The following is a 19,663-nucleotide window of genomic DNA, read 5'->3' on the forward strand; positions in this document are numbered from 1 at the left end:
TTAGAATAAAAAGAAAAACCAAAAAAGAATTGGGGCCACTTTATATAAATAAAAGAAGATTCTGGTTTGCAGTTAAGGTTATTAGTTGATTCATTCATACAAGCAATATTTACCTGGGTACCTATTCTGTACCAGGAACTAGGGATATGGAGGTGAATATGAAAGTTAGATTCCAGGTCTCGTGGAGGCTACATTTTGGTCAGGGAGGTTTTTAAGCAGGGAGTGGGGTGATTTGATGTGGTTTCTGCTAGCTAATGGCCCTGGCTGCCCTGTGAAAAATGCACTGGAGGGAACCCAAGTGGAAGCAAGAAGACTAGTTAGAGGACTCTTGTAGTCGTCCAGGTGGGAGATAACAGAACAGTGGTTTAGAACTGGTTGTGACAGTGACAAAGGCAAGAAATGACACATTTAGAATGTTTTGGAAGTTGAGTGGAAAGGACTAGCTGATATGGTATGGGGGTTGAAGAGAGGAATAGACTTTCCCCCCCTCAAATATATGGTTGTGTCATATGGCAGGTGGGGAAACTGAGGGGGATCTGGGAGTTCCATTTTAGATATGTTGGCTGTGAGATGCATCCAAATTGACAGGTTGCTAGCTACCTCAGTTCCAGAGGAGGATGGGGAGACCAATCCTTGATAAGGTCTGGCTCCAGTGAGGAGGGAGGCAGAGTTTTCAAAGCTATGGGGAGCACTAGAAAATGATTTGCATGACAACTTAGAATAAGAAAACTGTCTTGGCCAGCTGATACATTGGGCAGCACCTGAAAAAAGGAATTCAATAAAGATGAATGAAAGGTGAACGAACCCAAGGACAGAAGGGAGCTTGGAGGGAAGGAGGAAGACAGAGATATTTTGCATCCTAAGAGCAGGGTTTAGGGAAGAGTAGACCCCATTGAAGCCAAATGGAAGAGTATGACAATGCATGTGTGTCCTGCCCCTGCTTCTGTAGTGGGAAGAGTCTTGATTTAAGGGTCAGACAGATCTGCGTTCTAATCCAGATACTATCACCTGCAAGCTGTGTGTTCAGGCCACTTGCTGGACCTCTCTGCACACATACTTTGAAAAATTTCTGTCTCCCCAAAACATTGAAGTCATTAGGTAAAAAGTAATTTGTTTCCCCTTTCTAGTGTTGAGCAAAGAAATATCAAGCTGCAGCTTGAAATGTCAGGTCAACTTGAGAGAGTGTGACCACATGAATTGAAATAATTGCAGCCAAAAGCAAAGGCAGTTTTCTTTAGGCAGAGGTCTTATCTTGCATGAATGGGTCATTTAAGCTGTGATTTTTAAAACCTTGAGACAGGCTTTTGTACCCTCCAGGCTGTTGTCTGGGATGCTGGGAGAGGGACCAAGGGGCCATTTTCCAAGAGTATCCCAGGTGATAAGCTCAGGAATGTCCAATAACCTTGACTACTTCTGTGATTGAGAAGAGATCAAAGGAAACGGAGGTACATTCCCAAGAATTAAAAGACCTTCAGAGCAAAAGGAACAAAAGCAAAAATAAAAATAAACAAGTGGGACTATACCAAACTAAAAAGCTTCTGCACATTGAAGGAGACCATCAGCAAAATGAAAGAACGACCTACACAATGGGAGAAAATATTTGCAAATCCTATATCTGATAAGAGGTTAATATAAAAATATATAAAGAACTCATAACTCAAAAACAAAAAACCAGTCTGATTAAAAAATAGGCAGAGAAACAGAATGGACATTTTTCCAAAGAAGACATACAAATGGCCATTGGGTACCTGGAAAGGTGCTCAACACCATGTATCATCAGAGAAATGCAAATCAAAACTACAATGAGATACCACCTCCCACCTGTCAGAATGGCTATCATCAAAAAGACAAGAGGTAACGAGTGTTGGTGAGGATGTGGGGCAAAGGGAACCTTCATGCACTGTTGGTGGGAATGTAAATGGGTGTGGCCACTGTGAAAAACAGTATGGGGGTTCCCCAAAGAAATTAAAAATAGAACTACCACATGATCTAGAAATCCTACTTCTGGATATATATCCAAAGGACCCCAAGGAGATATCTGTACCCATACTCACTACACTTTATTCAGAACAGCCAAAATATGGAAACAACCCAAGTGTACATCAACAGATGAATGGATAAAGAAGATGTGGTATATATACACAAAGGAATATTATTCAGCCACGAGAAAGAAGGAAATCTTGCCACTCGAACATTGAGGAAACTTATGCTAAGTGAAAATAAGCCTGACAGAGAAAGACAAATACTGTATGATGTCACTGACATGTGGAATCTAAAACAAAAAAGAAAAAAGTTGAATTCACAAAAACAGTATAAAAGTGGTTGCCAGGGCCTAGGAGATGGGGGAAATTGGTAAAAGAGTACAAACTTTCAGCTATAAGATGAATAAGCTCTGAGGATCTAATGTAAAGCATGGTGACTAGAGTCGATAACACAGTATGTGTAATTGAAATTTGCTAAGGGAGCAGAACTTAAACGTTCTCACTTTAAAAAAAAAAAAGATAAATCTGTGAGGCAGTGGATGTGTTAATTAACTAGATGGGGGATTCCTTTCACGATGCATATGTGTATCAAGTCACCATGATATGCACTTTAAATATCTTGGAATTTTATGTCAATTACACATTAATAAAGCTGAAATTTAAGAAAGACTTTAATATTTTAGGAAAAAGTATGCAGTGCTTCCTCTGTCTACATTCTAGGAGTGTCTTGCAAAGGGTATTGATATATCCTTCATCTTTTGTCAATTTTTACATCCGATGAGGAACGAGAAGAGACTTTTCATTGTGGGAATGCTGTGGGATTATGTCTGAGGGAAATCATGTCATCTCATCTTAATTCTAAATCTAGTTGTTTGGTTCACATGATGCCAATGAATTCTTGATACTTTTTCATCACTGGGTTTTCTGGTTTAATGGCTTGTGCATAGACACTGGCCATGAGGAGATGGCCCTGTTTTCCTAAATGTATATTATAAACCAGAACTTCTCAAACTAAACCGTGTACACAAACCACTTGGGCATCTTCTCAAAGTGCAGACTGGTTCAGCAGGTCTAGGTGGGGTCTGAGGTTTTGCATTTCTGATTAGCTCCCGGGATGCCTGAACTTGCTGGTGTGGGGATCACATTCACACCTGAGTAGCAAAGTTGTAGCATCCTGGTCTGTTAGTGGAGCCCAAGGGAGGAGAGGTTTATGACAAAAAGGTTTGGGGAAAATTGTATATTTTATCTCACCACGTAGATTTAAATTTTTTTTTTCTTAATTTTTATTTATTTATGATAGTCACACAGAGAGAGAGAGAGAGAGGCAGAGGCATAGGCAGAGGGAGAAGCAGGCTCCATGCACCGGGAACCCGATGTGGGATTCGATCCCAGGTCTCCGGGATCGCGCCCTGGGCCAGAGGCAGGCGCCAAACCGCTGCGCCACCCAGGGATCCCTCACCACGTAGATTTAAAATGCACCGTATTCACATCTTCTTAAAGTCTCTGAGAAGTTCTGCAGTTAAAAAGAAACTCTTTGTTTTACTCAATGTCAAACTCATTTAATCATGAAACCCCTTTTCAAGGAAAGCCATCAACATTCAGTAGAATTAGTGTTCTTCGTATCAAATTTTGGAGAACAATTTGAGGCACCAAGGATAATCATGTTGATTGCAAACAGTTGCTAGGCAGTCCCCTGGGAGAATGCCACAGTGTGTGATTATTAAGAACATGGGCTCTGAAGTTGAGTCAAAGCCTGTGGTTGAATCTTGGCTCTTCACTTAGAGCTGTGTGACTGTGGGTCAGTCCACTGCTCTGAACCTCAGTTTCCTAATGTATAAGTGGGGATAATAAAAGATCCCGAAAATGGAAGCTGATATCATAGTTGCCTGGGTTGGCGAAACATGATGCTGATCATCTTGGTTAGAGTGAAAAGGGCTCAGGTGAAGGAAACCCAGGGAAAACAGTAATATAGGAAAGGTTGGGAGTTTGAGCCCAAAGGGCCCCAGAGACTGTCTGATGCTGCACCCTCCGTTTATGGGTGGGCGACCTGGTCACACAGTGGAAGGAATTCACCCAGGTCAGACGTGAAGAGCAGACCAGAACCCAGAACTCTGGCCTGACCCTGCTGCACTCTCCAGCCCACTGTGCCAAGCATCATTCAAATCACCCATGTAACACCTTCAGGTTTCCTTGTGACGAACCACCTTTGTTCCGACATAGTGTTTGAAACTGTGGCACAGAGAGGGGATAAGAAAGATTTTGCAGGGCACCTTTCCCTTTGGGGGCCCAGGCGAGAGACCTCCACTGTTGCCGGTTAGAACCCTCAGTTTACCAGGGTGCTCATGGAAGTGGTGGTGACCTTCCCAGAGAAGCAATACCCAGGTGGTGGGGGTGGGGATGTCTATAGGACATGGTGCAGCCTGAGAGGGACCCTGAGGCCAATTTTGTAGAGGTCAGGCCAGTCCCCCAGGCCACCCTATGGCTGTGGGTCCCAGGGTGTGTTGCTTACTCGATCTGCCCACAGGCCAAAGGGACAAGAAGTAAACACACTACTTTACAGTTCCTGAAGGCCTGTCTGTTTGATTTCTACTTTGAATCTCAAAACATCCCTGGAAAGTGCCTCGGTTTGCAGTGTTCTGAACCGAGGCTCCCTCATTCAGGAAGAAGGAGACAACGTGCTGCCCATGGTGGGGGAGGTACTTGATGCCCAGGTCCTCGGGTACCTCTGTCTTCAGCCCCAGCTCTTGTCTTCACAAAGCCCTCCCTAAACAACCCGAATGGGTGCATCTGGCCTGACAGCTGAGGGCTGTTACCTAACCGGTTTCCTGAAAACTCTTTCTTCCTTACCTCTCTCACTTCAGGTGTGGAGGCTGTGCAGAGCCCCAGAGCGTGAGTGAGCCACTAGGTTGGTGGACAAAAGGATAGACTGATGCAGGAAACAAAGGCAAAAGAAAAATTCAATTTCCTTACTACCCATATAGTCCACTGACAAGTCCTTGAAACAGGCAGAGTGACATTCCTCTAGAAACTCCTCTCCCTCCATATTAATACTTTGCTAAGGGCACAAGGCAATTTTAGCCCGACCCCCAGGATCCTGTAAGTCTATTTATCATGAAAGTTCCTTTGGAAACTTCCTTTATCTCTACCCTCCAAGATACATACTGGCAATCATTCCCCAAGCATACGACCCACCGGAAATACATCTAAAGGGTCTCAGGACAAGGTTTTATTAGACAGTAATAAATGACCCTTTACCAACAATAGCCAGCCCCCTCAAGGTCCTGAAAACTTGCTTCCAAATTCCTTAGAGACTTAGGCTATCCCTAACCCCTTCCCAACTTGAAAGTATAATATAATGGGCCACTCCTCATGACCCTGGTGCAGCTCTTTCTGCCCACAGGTCGTGTCCCTGTGCTTTGATAAAATCACTTTTTTTGCACCAAAGATGTCTCAAGAATTCTTTCTTGGCTGTGGCTTTGAACCTTCATGTCTTTCCTACTCACAGACCATCCAGGGCAAAATCTCACCCAACATCCTGATCATATAATGCTGACTAATGTTAGAGAGGAGCTTATAAAGTTCGTTCACGTCCATTTTCTTATTTCTTCCATCTGCTAGCCTCAAGAGTGGACAGGGCAGGGTTTGCAATTCCCCTTTTTACAGATGAAGGAACTCAGGCTTAGAGCCGGCATGATGGGTCCACGGCAAGACCGCAGGGCAACCAGGACAGAACCAAGGCTCTGGGCTGGTCCAGGCCACCCCAGGAACTGGATCAGGGGCCACCCCTTGCCTGACGGAGCTCCTCTGCTGCTGCCACATCCAGGAAAATCCGTGTCCCCTAAAGAGCTGTGAGCACCATTCTTCCCAGAACTGCCCCTTGCCCTGTGCCAAAGGAGAGAAAGAGTGGGTTTTTAAGAATCCTCTTGCAATAGCCCAACACTCAGCCTGGCCTGCAGTCAGCCCAAATGCATGTTTGTGCAAGTAGGGGTGGGCAGGCGAGGGCAGAAAGAACCCCGGGCTCTGTGCCCAGTGCCTGAGATTTCCCAGGAGGGAAGCCGGCGTCCAGGCAGAAAGCCAGAAGTGTCCCTCATCACTCCCGAAAATGGGTCCTGGAGGAGCCGTCCATCCCTCGTCCCTGCTGCTGATGCATAGCGCGGGGGGACGAGAAGGGGCCAGCCTTGCCCCCCCCGAGGGCTCCCACCGAATCCGGGAGGAAGCCGCGTATTTGTCTTATTTCCTGTGCACCATTTTGACTTATTTTCCCGGTCCAAAGAAAGAGCTGCCATGTAAACTAAGGCTCCGTTCTAGGGGGCCTGTTGGCTCCTTGGAGTCTGTAATTGGGACATTGAAAGGATACAAAAAAAAAAAAAAAAAAAAAAAGCCCACAGAGGAGTGGATGATCTTTTATACTTAAAGTTCCCCCCTCTATAAAAGCGACATATTACAAACCTCTTTCTCCTCTCGAACATTTCTTGCTAAGTGCATTCTGATGCCACATTGAAACGCAAAATAGCTGGAATCAAGCAGGCACCGAAGGCTATTTATATGCTAATCTCTATTTCCCAAGCTGAGGCAGGAACCTGCAACTGGGTGCTGCTTCTAATGATGGCTCGGCTTTAACCTCTCTGGAAGAAAGAAAAGTATTTTCCTTAAGAAAACAACTCAGTTTCTTTAAGATGAAATGTAATTATCTATTATCAGATGTCCCTTAAAATGCAAGGCCTATTAAAGCTGCTAAAAATATTGAAGCCCTAATTTCACCATAATAGCATTTTAATTTCAGCAAATCACGGCTCTATTGTTACAGGACATTTTGCGGTAGGAATGTGGTAAGAGGTCCATCTTAGCTTTCTTCTTAACATTTTCCTTTCTTTGAGAAGTACAATTAAATCATTGCAATCATCTAACCTTGCTCGACACAAAATTTTACTTATCAAGCGCGAAAACAATGGTCATTAGCATTTAAAAGAATTTGTTTTAAAAGTAGCTAAAGTTTAATTGCTTTAAATATTCTTGTTAGAATGTGCAGCCGCTGTTGGTTCAACGTTCATATTAAAGAGAGACGGTGTTTAATTGATCGCTGAATTTCATTGAAAAATATTTACTTTCTTCCTGGGCAAAGTACGAAAGAGACGTTTTGATGGACCCTGGAGGAGGAATGGTTTGGGGGAAGACGGCGGAGTGTGGGGAGTAGCTGGCAGAGTGACCAGCTGGGTGCTCACCTGTGCATTGCCTGCATTTTCGGGAGCCCTTCCTCTGTAAGTCTCTAAAGCGAACCCCCTCCTCCCTCCCCGCCCTGTCGTCTTAATAGACCGCAACGGGAAGCATCTCTTCTCCAATGCAAAATCCTTGAACTTGTATTCTTGTTTATCGGAGACCCTGGGGCTAATCTCGACATCTAAAGAGGGGGAACTCCATGCTGGGGTATCCAACCTCTCCCCTCTGAGCGTTTTGAAACTGGGGCCCAGAGCAGAGCTGGTGCGCAGCAGAGAGGGGGCCACTCTGTGCCGGGTCTTCTGCCCACACCTGTTGGGGAGAGCAGACTCTTCCACAAATCCAGCTCAATCTCCATCTCCTTTTTTATTTAAGAGACTTTAGGCGTCTTAGTGGTGCTGTCCCCACTGAGTCTCACCAATTTTACAGGATTTCTGAGTTCCTGGGGGAGGCTCTGGCTGGTGGGAAGAGCCCTGAGGAACAGGGCCAGAAGACAATCAGCTCAATAGGCTACTGACTGAAGTTGGCAAAGAAGATGTCGTTGGGACCCTCGGAATTAGTGTTTATTGAGCACGTTACTGTGCACCCGGCACTGAGTTACTGAGTGCTGAGATCTTCATTTGCATCATTTCCCTTAATCTTTGCAATAACCCTCTGATGGACAATATTATTCCCGTTTTCCATGTGTGGCAACTGAGGCTCGAGGAGGCTAATTTGTGCAAGCAGCCAGTGGGAGGCAGAACCTCAAACCATCCGAGATCCATCTTCTAACAACTTCCGTGCTAAGTAGCTTTCTTCTATTAGTTTCTGTCCTTAGCCATGACCATAACTTGGGCCTCCCGCTGGGACCCAGGTCACACTAAAAGCCAGTTGCTTCACTCCATTCTACTTCCTTTCTGCCCCCTTTGCCTTGGGACCCTCTGGGCCCATGTATACATGGAATTTAAAAAGTCTCCATTTTTTCCCCCTTGAGTCTCAGTTTGCTACCTGGAAAATGAGGAACTTGGCTCACCCAGTCTTCAGGAGCTCTGCTGGGTCCAAGTTTCTATGGACTCAGTTCTGGCCTGGGAGGGTACTGAGTACCTAATCTGTGCCAGGCCTGGGGTGTTCAGAGAAGGGTAACATGGATCCCTGCCTTCTAGATGAATGCTCTCAACAGCCAGCTCACTGCAGCTGACCATCTTCCTTCTAATGTCATAGGGCTGAACAATGGCAGCTGTACCCAGCACAGTACTGGTTGGATCCTTCAGGGTCCCAGGGCAATCTGAGATTTTGCTTGGTGTTCCCTTTCATTTGCTGGACCAATGCTCCTTCTCTTTCAACATCCAGCTCAAGAGTTACATCTCCTGGGGAGACTTTCCAGCCTCTTTTCAAACTTGGATTCCCATGACTCTTCCAGCATTTCTGTTGTGTAGCATCTCCTCTTACAATAGAAAAGTGAGGATGTAGCCCAGGTTAAATGTCTGGTTCTACTGTGTGCCAACGGATACTCTCAGGTAAGTCCCTTATCCTCACTGAAGCTGTTTCCTTGTCTCTACAGTGGGGTAATAATAGTGTCCACTTCCCCCTTTTGTTGTAAGTGCCTAGTGAGATTTGTATAAAGCTCCTAGAACAGTGTCTGGCACATGCAAGCACTTAATGAGCATTATTTACTATTAACATAATAAAGGTACTTACTCCTAGGTGTGTGCTACTGCCGGGCCATGTGCTCTGCCAAGATTGTTACTTTTATGTCTCTGTGGCTAACACAGAGACTGCTGCCTATGGGCAAGCATCAGAAAATGGGCAAGAGCAAGGGGTCCAATTTATGTCATGGCACTTACCAGCTCTGTGACCTTGGATAAGTTCCATGACTTCTCTGACCTCCAGTTTCTTCATTTTATTTATTTATTTATTTATTTATTTATTTATTTATTTATTTATTTATTTATTTTCTTCATTTTAAATGGAGATACCTACCATGCCTTCTTTGTGAGATCATCTAGAGGGTTACCTGAGGCCACGTTGGGGAAGTTCAGTCCTTGTTCAGGGACAGTTGTAAGAGCCCAACCCATGGTACCCATTAGGTGACCAGGTGCTCATTAATCACTGACATCTGTATTCCCCTTTCACAGTCTTATCTCATTTAATCACAACAGTTCTGGGAAGGACCTTTATTATAAACTCTGGTTCATCAAGATCCTACAGCTGGTAAGAGGCAGGTCCTCTGACCTCACATCCCCTCACCCCCCCATTAACCACCCCCTGACATCCTGTATGATGAAGTCAGGTGGACACAACAATGATTCTCAAACAGGCCAAATCATCTTCCATTAAAGTTAAATGGGATTTAGGGAAAAAAAGTTAGGTGGCATTTGGACTCCTTAGGAATCCTGGCTAAATCGATTTCATAATGGCGGGTCCTGAAATGACACCTCCAACAAGAAGCTGCACTTGGCTTTTTATACTCTTCGGAAGCTGTTATAAATATTATATTTGAAATAGCAGATTTCAAGTTGAAGTCCCCTTTGTCCACTCTGGAATTCAGATTTATTTCTAAGAGACCAGTGCAATTTTCTTATCTTTTTTACAAATTACTATAGTCTGGGTTAATCTCATGCAGCAATAAAGCTGTTTGCCCAGGAAGCTGCCTGTGGTGTCAGAGCTGATGAATGGCTCGGTCCAGAACATTGAAAAAACTTGGTTCTCCTGCGGCAAACTACTGATGTGTTCAGCTGCTCAGATGTTAGTGGGCAGACACTCTCACCTCGATCAGGGCATCGGACCCTTTGAACCTAAGAGGTCTGAGGTGCTCCAAGCTGCCTCTCTCCTTCATAAAGAAGGTATTCCTGTCTGAAGCTTTCTGATAGTGGCTGTGAATCAAGTGATGACAGTCAAAGCCAGAACAGGGAGTGGGTACAGGCAGGGTGGTCTCAAGGGACAAGAGAGTGAGCGAGCTGGTCTCAGAAGCAGACAAGAGTGGAGTATAGGGGAAGGAGCAGAAAGCATGTGTTTCATTCATTCAACAATTGCTATAGTTTTAAAAACCTAACACACACCATTGATTAGAAAGTGCACTATTGACTTAATAAGAACCCTTTTTGGAGACATGAGGGGAATAAATACAACCACTTTCAATGTATGTATTGATTTTAAGACCCAGTGTTGAAGGCATTCTAGAGGGATTGAGATCTGAAGGATAGTAAAAAACGACTGTTGTTTGTGTGCATGTGTGCTCAGGTGAATGTGTGCATGGATGTGTGTGTGTGTGGCTTTTCTGAGCAGTGGGAGACCCTTGGGAGAAAGTGTTCAGGCAGAGATAGTAGAAGCCCGAAGCTCTTGAGACAAGGAGGCTTGCTGAGGAAGCTGAAAGAAGGTCAGTGTGACTCTGGAAGAGGAGGTTGGTGGAAGGTGAAGCTGGGGATCATCTGGGACATCTCATGAATACAGGTGAGCTGAAGAGTTTAGATGTTCTTCTGAGGGCAATGGAGAGGCACTGAAGAGGTTAGGATTGATACATTCTATATGTGGGGTCCAGGGGAGGCAAAGAGCCACAACCTGGAAGACAGCTGAGTCATGGGAAAGCTGGCACTAGAGAGGATGCGCACACCAGGGGGATGTTCCCCCCCACCACTTCTGGGATGAGCACTGGCTTTGCGGGCCTCAGTCAGTGCCTCAATCAGAGCACTTAACTTATGACTTTAGAATTGAGAAGAGAGCAGATTTGTCTCAGTTCTGTAAGAATGAACCTCTTCTAAGTGCTTATCCTTCTAGGCTGGCAAGGTCAAGTCTTCAGCTGGGTTTCTGTTCCTACCCTTCCTGCCACTGCTGAGTAGTACCAATGTCGGGGGTGGGGGTGGTCCTCACCCAGTCCCTTCCAGTCCTCAGTCCCCTTTGGTCACTGTGGATTAGCTTCCCATTCAAGCCTGCTGGGTGTTTAGATGATGGGGCGCTCCTCAGCCCTTCTGCTACACTTGGTCACAGGGGTATTTTCATGTGGGTCCAAAGGCCACAGATCTTAGAGTTCAACTACTTCACTTCTTTCTACTCCATCACATCTTCTCGTCACAGCAACTCTCCAGCTTGGGGGTCATGTACCCATTGGTCTGTGTTCCACTTGGAAGCCTCTGAGAAACCTATCCTTTTCTCTTCTTCCTCCCCCCTAATGGTTTCCTTATATTGTAAGCATTCCCCTCTGCCCTTTCCCAGCCTGAGATAATTCAGATAAACTCAGGAGCAGGTTGTCTTTCCCTACCTAGGAATTTCAGCTTTTGTCCCTTTAATACCAAAGCTCTGCAGGTAAGGGTGAGGGAACACAGAACCCTAGCACTCTCCCCAACCCACCCTTTTTTTTTTTTTTTTTTTTTAAACTTTAGAAACTGTTAGAGTCATGGTTTAGCTGGTAATGGGCTGAGCAAGGAAGAGATGGCCCATCTATTCATCCATCCATCCATCCATCCATCCATGCATCTATCCATCTACTGCTTTCGAGCAGGAGTAAAAAGGTTTTAAGGATGCCATTTCTTTGATAACTGCCCACTTCTGAGGATGGGCTACCACAGCCTTGTTTCTCTGCTAGGCTCTGTCCATTGTCCACAATGTCTGAGACCAATACTGTATAATATTGGAAGCCTGGGTTCTGGAGTCAGACTCCCTGGGTTCATGTCCTGGCTGCATCACTTGCCAGTTATGTGACTTTGGTCATGCAAATCAGATTTTTGTTATGGTACTTATCTCATGCATAGAAGGAGAGGCCAGGATCCCTGGGTGGTGCAGTGGTTTGGCGCCTGCCTTTGGCCCAGGGCGCGATCATGGAGACCCGGGATCGAATCCCACGTCGGGCTCCCGGTGCATGGAGCCTGCTTCTCTCTCTGCCTGTATCTCAGCTTCTCTCTCTCTCTCTGTGTGACTATCATAAAATAAAAAATAATAATAATAAAAAAAAAAGAAGGAGAGGCCTACTGTTAGAAGGCCTACTGTTAGAAGGAGGCTAACAGTAGCACTTATTTCAAAGGCTTGTAAGGATTAAGTGAGTTAATACATATAAGGCTTTAGAGCAGTACCTGGTACTTAAATGTTAGATATTGTGAGTACTCTTAGATCAGGGGTGGACATCTGACACAAGCTGGGTCAATCTGATTCTCTCTGCTCTTCTTGAAGTTTGGAATCAGGACTGGAATGTGTCTGGGTCACTCAAACCTGATGTCTTGAACTGAGATGAAGTGAGGCTGTCCTGGGCGTTGAATAAGGAGAAGCTGGTCTACAGAGAAGAAAAGAGAAAATGGGTGTCTGGAGAGGAGATAAGAGTCTGTGTCTCCGAGGAAGGGGGAGGGAGGAGGAGGGAAAATGAGAGGGAGGAAGACAGGTAAGGAGGAAGAGGAGGAAGGGCAGAGGGAAGAGGAGAGAGGTTTAAAGATGCTTAAGTGCTTGGGTTCCTAGTCCCAGACTTGCTCCTGATGGTCCGTGTTCTTTTGTGTTCAGGTCAATCTCCATTTGTTTAATTGCTTTTTGTTTCTATTACTTTGGAGTGGGTGTCTGAACGGGAATGACAAGCAGATCACATCCCTGCCCTTGAGGAATTCGCCATTGCTATAGGCTGAGTGTTTGTATCTCCCCAAAGTCATATGTTGAGACCTAATCCCCAATGTGATGGTATTAGGAGGTGGGGTCTTTGGGAGGGGGTTGGATCCCAAGGTGGAGCCCTCATGCACGAGGTTAGTGCCCTTATGAAAGAGGCTCCAGAGAGCTTCCTTGTCCCTTCCGCCAGTCCTCTATGTGAAGACACAGCCAGAAGATGGTCATCTAGCTAGGAATGTACTGATGCCTTGATCTTGGCTTTTCCCAGCCTTCAGAACTGTGAGAAAGTTTGTTGCCTCAACCACACAATCTATGGTATTTTTGTTACAGCAACCCGAACAGAGTAGGTGAGGACAGGAGATACAACGTGGTTGTAGCAAACTAGAAAATGAGTATGGATAGGATGAAGAGGGGATGTGCTAGCACTGCTTGAAAGCAAGCAGGATGGCAGAGGGCTTGATGGAGAAGATAACAGTGGCATTAGGTCTTGGGAAATGGATTTTCCCACAACTTCCTTTGTGGAGCTGAGCTGTGTCTACTGCTTCCAGCCATAATTGCCCCCTGGGACTATGGACAGAAGACACAGCTACACCATGAGAAAAAGACCCTCACAGTAAAGTTCCCTTCCCAGTGTGTCAGGGCTTTCTAACCTGACAAGCTACGGCTCAGTGCTCTGGGATTCCGGACAGGATGGGCTTATTTATTAGTGTCCTTTGATTTCAGGGAATGTTAAGAGGCAGCTCTAAGAGAGGAGATTTATAATTTAAGCATACCCTTTCTCCACACCAGCCATATTGGGTATTAACCTCACCGAAAAGGCTGAGGTAGCTGACAGGTTGTTCCATGAGGCAGGCTCTTCCTGGAATCAGATCAGCTGCCTTGTGGGGGCCAGATCCACAGCCCATGGACCCAGTGGGACTAGTTGCTGTTCCCCATATCCACTCTGGGTGAAATTTCCTCACTTGCAGGCCTTTCTTTGTGCTGTTCCCTTACCTGGAGTGTCCCTCCCTGTGTGCTCATGGCCCCCCATGAGAACACTACCCATTCCTCAACGCCCATCTCCCCTTGTGCCTTTTCCATGATGGTCTCTTCGCTCACCATCTTCCCAGATGAGATACGGCTCTCCCCTGCACTCCCTCATTTTGTAGCCCCAATGCAGCATCGTTGGAGCATACTCTGGGTGTGGGTATGATACCACACACTTGTTTTCTCCTTTAACTCCCATCACAGTGGGACCGCTTCAAGGACGAGACCTATGGTTTATTCATTCTTACATTTCCAGACCCTCCATAAATGTTTATTGACTGCATAATCAGACTTTTTAGTGCTTTAAAGTTATTGATAAACTACAACCCAAAACCTGTGCTGCTAATCATATGCCGGGAATAGGACTAAGATCAATCATTTCATGTCGTCCTGATGCCAACCCTGTTGGTAGGTGGCACCATCATCACCACTTTGCAGATGAGAAGAGCAGATGGGACTGGAAAGAATTAAGGCAGGGCACACAGCTAGTGAAATGGCAGAATTATTATATTTTCAGTCCTAGACTACTTCCAGCCAAAGCTCTTAACCCTTGAAAATGACAAGATGCAACCACCCTTTTGTAGGACACCTCTTCCCCAAGGCTAATCAAAACAACAAAGAGGTATCATTTTTCTTAACCTGTCCAGTGAGGATAAAAAGGTAACATCACTTTGGACAATGTTGCAGTGGATTCAGTAGTCTCCTATGCTTGTGGCATTAATGCTGAGTCCAAACATGAGTCATGCTCTTTGACCCACTCACACATACTGCATTAATGTGGAAAAGTTCTCTTAAGGGGTGCCTGAGTAGCTCAGTCAGTAGAGCATCCAACTCTTGATCTCAGCTCAAGTCTCGATCTCAGGATCATGAATTCAAGCCCCACTTTTAAAAAATTATTAAGAAAAAAAGAGAAGTTATCTTAAGGAAATAACCCCAAAGACTGAGGAAGAAAACAATAATAAATAAGAAGCTCTTCATGGCATCATTGCTAAGGATAGTGACATGCTCATCGGTAGAATAGCCAAGTGAATAATGGCACCACTCCATGGAGTACTAGGCAGTCATTAAAATGACAGTTGTGAAGATTGTGTGGGATACCAAAACTGTTTAGGGTGTAGCATGAGGCCCTAAAACATTGGGTACACAGTTGGGGGAGTACCTCAGTTACCACGAGGTAAAACCTAGGGCTGAGGAGAGAGGAAACCTATTGAGAATACTAATGGTGCTTGTGTCAGGGTGAATGAGTTATGGCTTATTTTTGTTTCTTTTGTTTCTTCTATTTTTCACTTTTTCTGTAACATAGTTTATTATTTTTTATGATGAAAATGATGTGTTTTTTTTAAAGCTGATGAATAATTCCATAGCTGAGCTTTATTAGCAGCCCAAAGGTGACCTTGTCTGAGGGAGATGTTCTCTAGGCCTTGGATGGAGGCAGGGAGGGCCGGGCAGCATGTGGCAGTTGCCCTGGGGGTGAGGGGGTGGGTGGACACCTGTGTGTATGTCCTATTGCACTGAAACACTGCCAATGAGGGGACTGACCCCAGGTCCCTGGAGGTGCCTTACACCAGGAGGATTGCTTAGCTTTTTGGGTGAGGCAAGCACCCCAGACATCCCTTTTTCTCTTTGAGATGTACCTACTTGGGCACACTGCTATGCCTCCCCATTTTCTCTAGTGCAGAGCTGAGTAGCAAGCTCAGGGAGGAAAAGGCTGGATACAGCATCTGTATTTTTAATTAAAAGAAAAAACCAACAACAAAAATGAAAGCTGAGAAACTAAGGATGTGATTGATAGTGTGCAACATTTTTATTATCTGCCCAGTTCATTGAAGAGCACCCTGTGGTTTCTGACCACCTACAAGGCAGTTTGGCCCATGTTCTTTCTGACTTTTGGCCACTCTTTGTTCTTCCTCAGTTTGCAGGGCTCTTTGACAAGAACAGAGTGAAGGAAATGGGCTTATAAAAACTGTCTTGGATTCCCACCTGGTGTAGGCTGTTAAAGCTCTCCTCAAGGGAAGAGGGCTGTGGTCCCCTCTGAGAGGAGGTGATGTGGTAGGGAAGAAGGCAAAGCCAGGTATGAGCTCTGTTGTAGCTGCTTACTAATCATGGCTAAATTATTTGGGCAAATTCCTTCATCTCTCTGAACCTCATTTTCCTTATCTGTAAAATGGATGATATGGATGGTACCTGCCTCAGGAGGTTGTTATGAGGTAAAGTGAGTTGAAGTATATGGAGCAGTGCAGACCTGGCCCATTCTTCATGCTTGAGAAGTGCCAGCTCTTATTTTGATTATTACTACTATGTAATGACCATCCCTTCCTTGGTACCCCTGATGAGATATATGGGCTTTTTCTTTTCTTTTTTAAAGATTTACCTTATTTATTTGAGAGAGAGCGAGAGAGAGCGAGAGAGAGCACAAGCAGGGGCAGAGGCAGAAGGAGAAGTAGGCTCCCCCCTGAACAGGAAACCTGACTCGGGGCTCAATCCCAGAACCCTGGGATCATAACCTGAGCTGAAGGCAGACACTTAACTGACTGAGCTATCCTGGTGCCCCACTTTTTTTTTTTAATAAAATATTCTATTTATTTATTTGAGAGAAAGAGCACATGCATGAGTGAGCATGCTGGGGTGGGGGAGTAGCAGAGGGGAAGGAGAGGAACAAGTAGACTGCACTGAGTGTGGAGCCTGACGTGGGACTTGATCTCACAACCCTGTGATCAAGACCTGAGCTGAAACCAAGTGTTGGATGCTTAACTGACTGAGCCACTCAGCTGCCCCAGATATGTAGGCTTTTTCAAACAGAACTTTATTGTAGGAGAAAAAAAGGTGGTGGTAAGCAGGAGATGCAGAATAACTTGCAGACTTCCTGTGCCCTTGAATGTTTCTGAGCCTCAGACTCTGTTCCTTCAGGAATTCTCTTTGCCAAATATCACCAGGTCTTCCTGGGACTTTGGTCCTGTCCTGTCTTAAAGACAGCTTCTTGGTTCCCACCAAGAACCGCTGTTCTCCTGAGCATTTCCTTGTTCCTGCCAAGGATTCAAGACTACAGTGTGTCCTACACGAGGTACTGTGCTGAAGGCTATCCATACAATTTCCAATTTAATTCTCACAACCTTTGAGGTAGTACTGTTATTATCACCCATTTTAGAGCCAAGGAAAAGGAGGCTCAGAAAAGATAAATAATGGCCCAAGGTTACCCTCTGAGTAAGAGGCAGAGGAAGGATTCTAACCTAGGATTCTGACCATGAGCTCTTAACCACTGCATCTATAGATGGTGACATTAGTACTGATGTCCAGGAGGTTGTGCTGTGGATTATTAATGAAGGTGAAAAATGCATTGTAACCTCTAACGTGCTAGGCAAATACGATGGTGTAATAACATACAACATCATATATAGGAGGAAGTACAACACTGTGGTTATAGGCTTGTGTTCAAATTCTAGGCCATTCCTTATTGACCTTTTATCACTTAAGTGACTTTGGACGTATTGTTGAATGTTTTCAAGCTTCAGTTTCTTTCTCTATAAAACTGGGAAACTAGTATGGGATTGTGATGACAAATGTGGTAGTATGGGTGAAGCCTTAAAACAATGTCTGGCACATGATCGACAATAAATAAATAAAACTCTATAATGTGAACTCCACAATGGGAGAGAGTTTTGTTTGTTCATTCTTATGTATCTAGCACCTAGGCCAGTATCTGGCCCACTTGTGCACTCAGCGACTCCTTGGTACACAAACAAATGGTGGTCCTAGTTGTAGCCACAGTGTCTCTGGGGACACTCTGGGTTGGATCCTTATGGAGGGACAGGGCTGGCTCTGTTACTCTGACAGGCAATTTGATGGATGTGCCAGGGTAGCCCATAGACATGATGGCTTGAATGGCCTGATCCAAAGACAATACTTAGGAATAGTCACACGGACACCCCAAGAGCTGCTGCTACCTGAGATTTCATCATTTCCCTGTGAGCTAAGTCCATCTAGGAAGTTCTTTCTGGCCTAATCAGAGTTGCTTGTCAAAATTTATTGTCTAGAGTCAAGGGGAAGACCCTTATCAAATTAGGATTACATAGGGCTGGAGAGACCACTGGGGCTTGGGCCTCTTACCCCACCCCTCCCTAATAAGGAGGCCGCAGTAGTTAGAATTCAATTAAGCCCTGGTGAAGGGAGTCTTCGAGGCAGGGCTGGGGCAGGCCCATGTCTGGGCTGAACAGAACAACCGATTTAAGCTAAATCAACGCCTACTTAAGTGAGCCGTAATAAGCATTCTGGGGGCAACGCCAGCCTGGGGGCGTCATTTATCACCGGGTAATAGAAAACCCTAATGAATAATAACTTGGGCCGAGCAGCCGGAGCGCGCATACATTACGGGGTTCGAGCTGCCGCTGTCCACTGAGCCGGGAGGGTGGGGTCCGGGGCCTGGGTGGCGGGTGTGCATATTGAGTTCTGCCGCCGTGCACGAAGGCCTTTGTTGCGCAGGAAGGCCATTAATCTCGCGCCCGCTTTGCCAGTCTTGCAGTTGGTGTGGGGGACACGGCGGTCCGTTTGCTTGTTGCACCCAGAGGGACCAAGACGCCTGAGGAGAAAACGTGCTCCTGAGAGATGCTGCTGTTGGCTTCTGCTTGGCCAGGACGTGAGAACACAGACCTCACACCAGCTCCCCTCTGATGCCGGGTCCCAGGTCCCATGAACTCAGGCGGCCTTGTCAGGCAACACAGCGTGAGCCCCCGCGGTGTGCACAGTTCCGTGCGGGCAATGATGGGGTTTGGGGCCAAGACCGGGACGTGCATTATAAAGTTTTGCACTGGCAGTGTCTCATTTAACGTAACTAACTGCTTTTGAGATCAATGTTATATACTTGCCCCGTTTTACAGACAAGAAAACTGAGAACAGAAGATTTAAGTGGTGGGTGTTAGGTTTTTTTAGAAACTAAATGGAAATGAGACCGCCAAGGCAAGCGAGGGTCCAAGAACAGATTTTATTGCAGGCACCCTCGGGCGAGGTTCCACGACTCACGGGGGAAAGAGAGTGAGTCCAGGAAGTCGCGCCAAGACAAGGTGGTCGGGGGGTTTACATAACGTTGTAAGGCAGAACGGTTTCCTATTGGTTGGCTCATATGCAAAGGGAGGATTGCAGTTTGACCAGTCAAAGGTGACTTCCTCCTCTGGGGTTTGAAGGGCATTGGGTTCGGTTGGGGAAGTCCAAAGGAGAGGTGTCAGGGTCTGCTCAAGCTGTCGTCCCAAGTGGAGGTGGTGACAGGAACCTCAGCCATTTTGGCGTATCCGCCATCTTGAGGAGTTTCCCTTCCCGCCTGGCCCCAACAGTGGGCACACACAGCTAGGAAGTGGGGGTGGGGGGGTCCTGGAATTTGAATCTAGGCCTTCTGAATCCTTTACCTTTTAGCACTTCCCCTCCCAGGAAAAACAGGCTTATCTAAGACTTCTTTATCTGGTCTGATAGCATTGCCTTCGGGCTCTGGATCCTCTCTGGGTCCTCGAGAGTTAGATATTGCCCCTCCCCTGTTGTGTCCTGGCAGACCACTCCCCTCCTCTTGGAAGTTCTTCTTGTGTCTTCCATAATACACCTGCCCCTTCACCTCGGCCTCCTCAACAGGATAATTATTGTGTCTCACTGCTGTTGTGAGGATAATACATCAATCTGTACTAAGCCAAGATTCTTCTGGTCCTGCCGGCCTGAGGGTAAGAGAAGGCCACTGGAATAATAACACACCAATGTCTTCTTGGCTCAGACTCCACCACAGCTTTGTTCCTAATCTGTCTCCTCACATTCTTTGAGGATTTTGGGGGTACCTCATGTTGCGGACAACTTCTGTTGTTTCCAGGGAGCCTCCGTGACTTCCTCCTGTCCTCTCTGTGAGCCTGTTGAGT

At 45.8% G+C, this 19,663-nt stretch overlaps 1 long non-coding RNA gene across 14 annotated transcripts in view; it reads left to right on the top strand.

Annotated features, from left to right (window-relative positions):
- The window catches only part of LOC140602401 (uncharacterized), a 93,669-nt gene that overhangs the window by 13,905 nt on the left and 60,101 nt on the right, over positions 1-19,663 (top strand). The window contains exons 4-5 of one of the 14 annotated variants that reach the window (XR_012005363.1): positions 7,105-7,240; positions 8,526-8,692. The exons of the other annotated variants lie outside the window; for them this stretch is intronic. This is a non-coding gene — a long non-coding RNA (uncharacterized lncRNA). The remainder of the gene's footprint in view (positions 1-7,104; positions 7,241-8,525; positions 8,693-19,663) is intronic. 14 annotated transcript variants of the gene reach the window in all.

Source organism: Canis lupus, chromosome 13, assembly GCF_048164855.1.
Source record: "Canis lupus baileyi chromosome 13, mCanLup2.hap1, whole genome shotgun sequence".
NCBI classification, from domain to species: domain Eukaryota; kingdom Metazoa; phylum Chordata; class Mammalia; order Carnivora; family Canidae; genus Canis; species Canis lupus.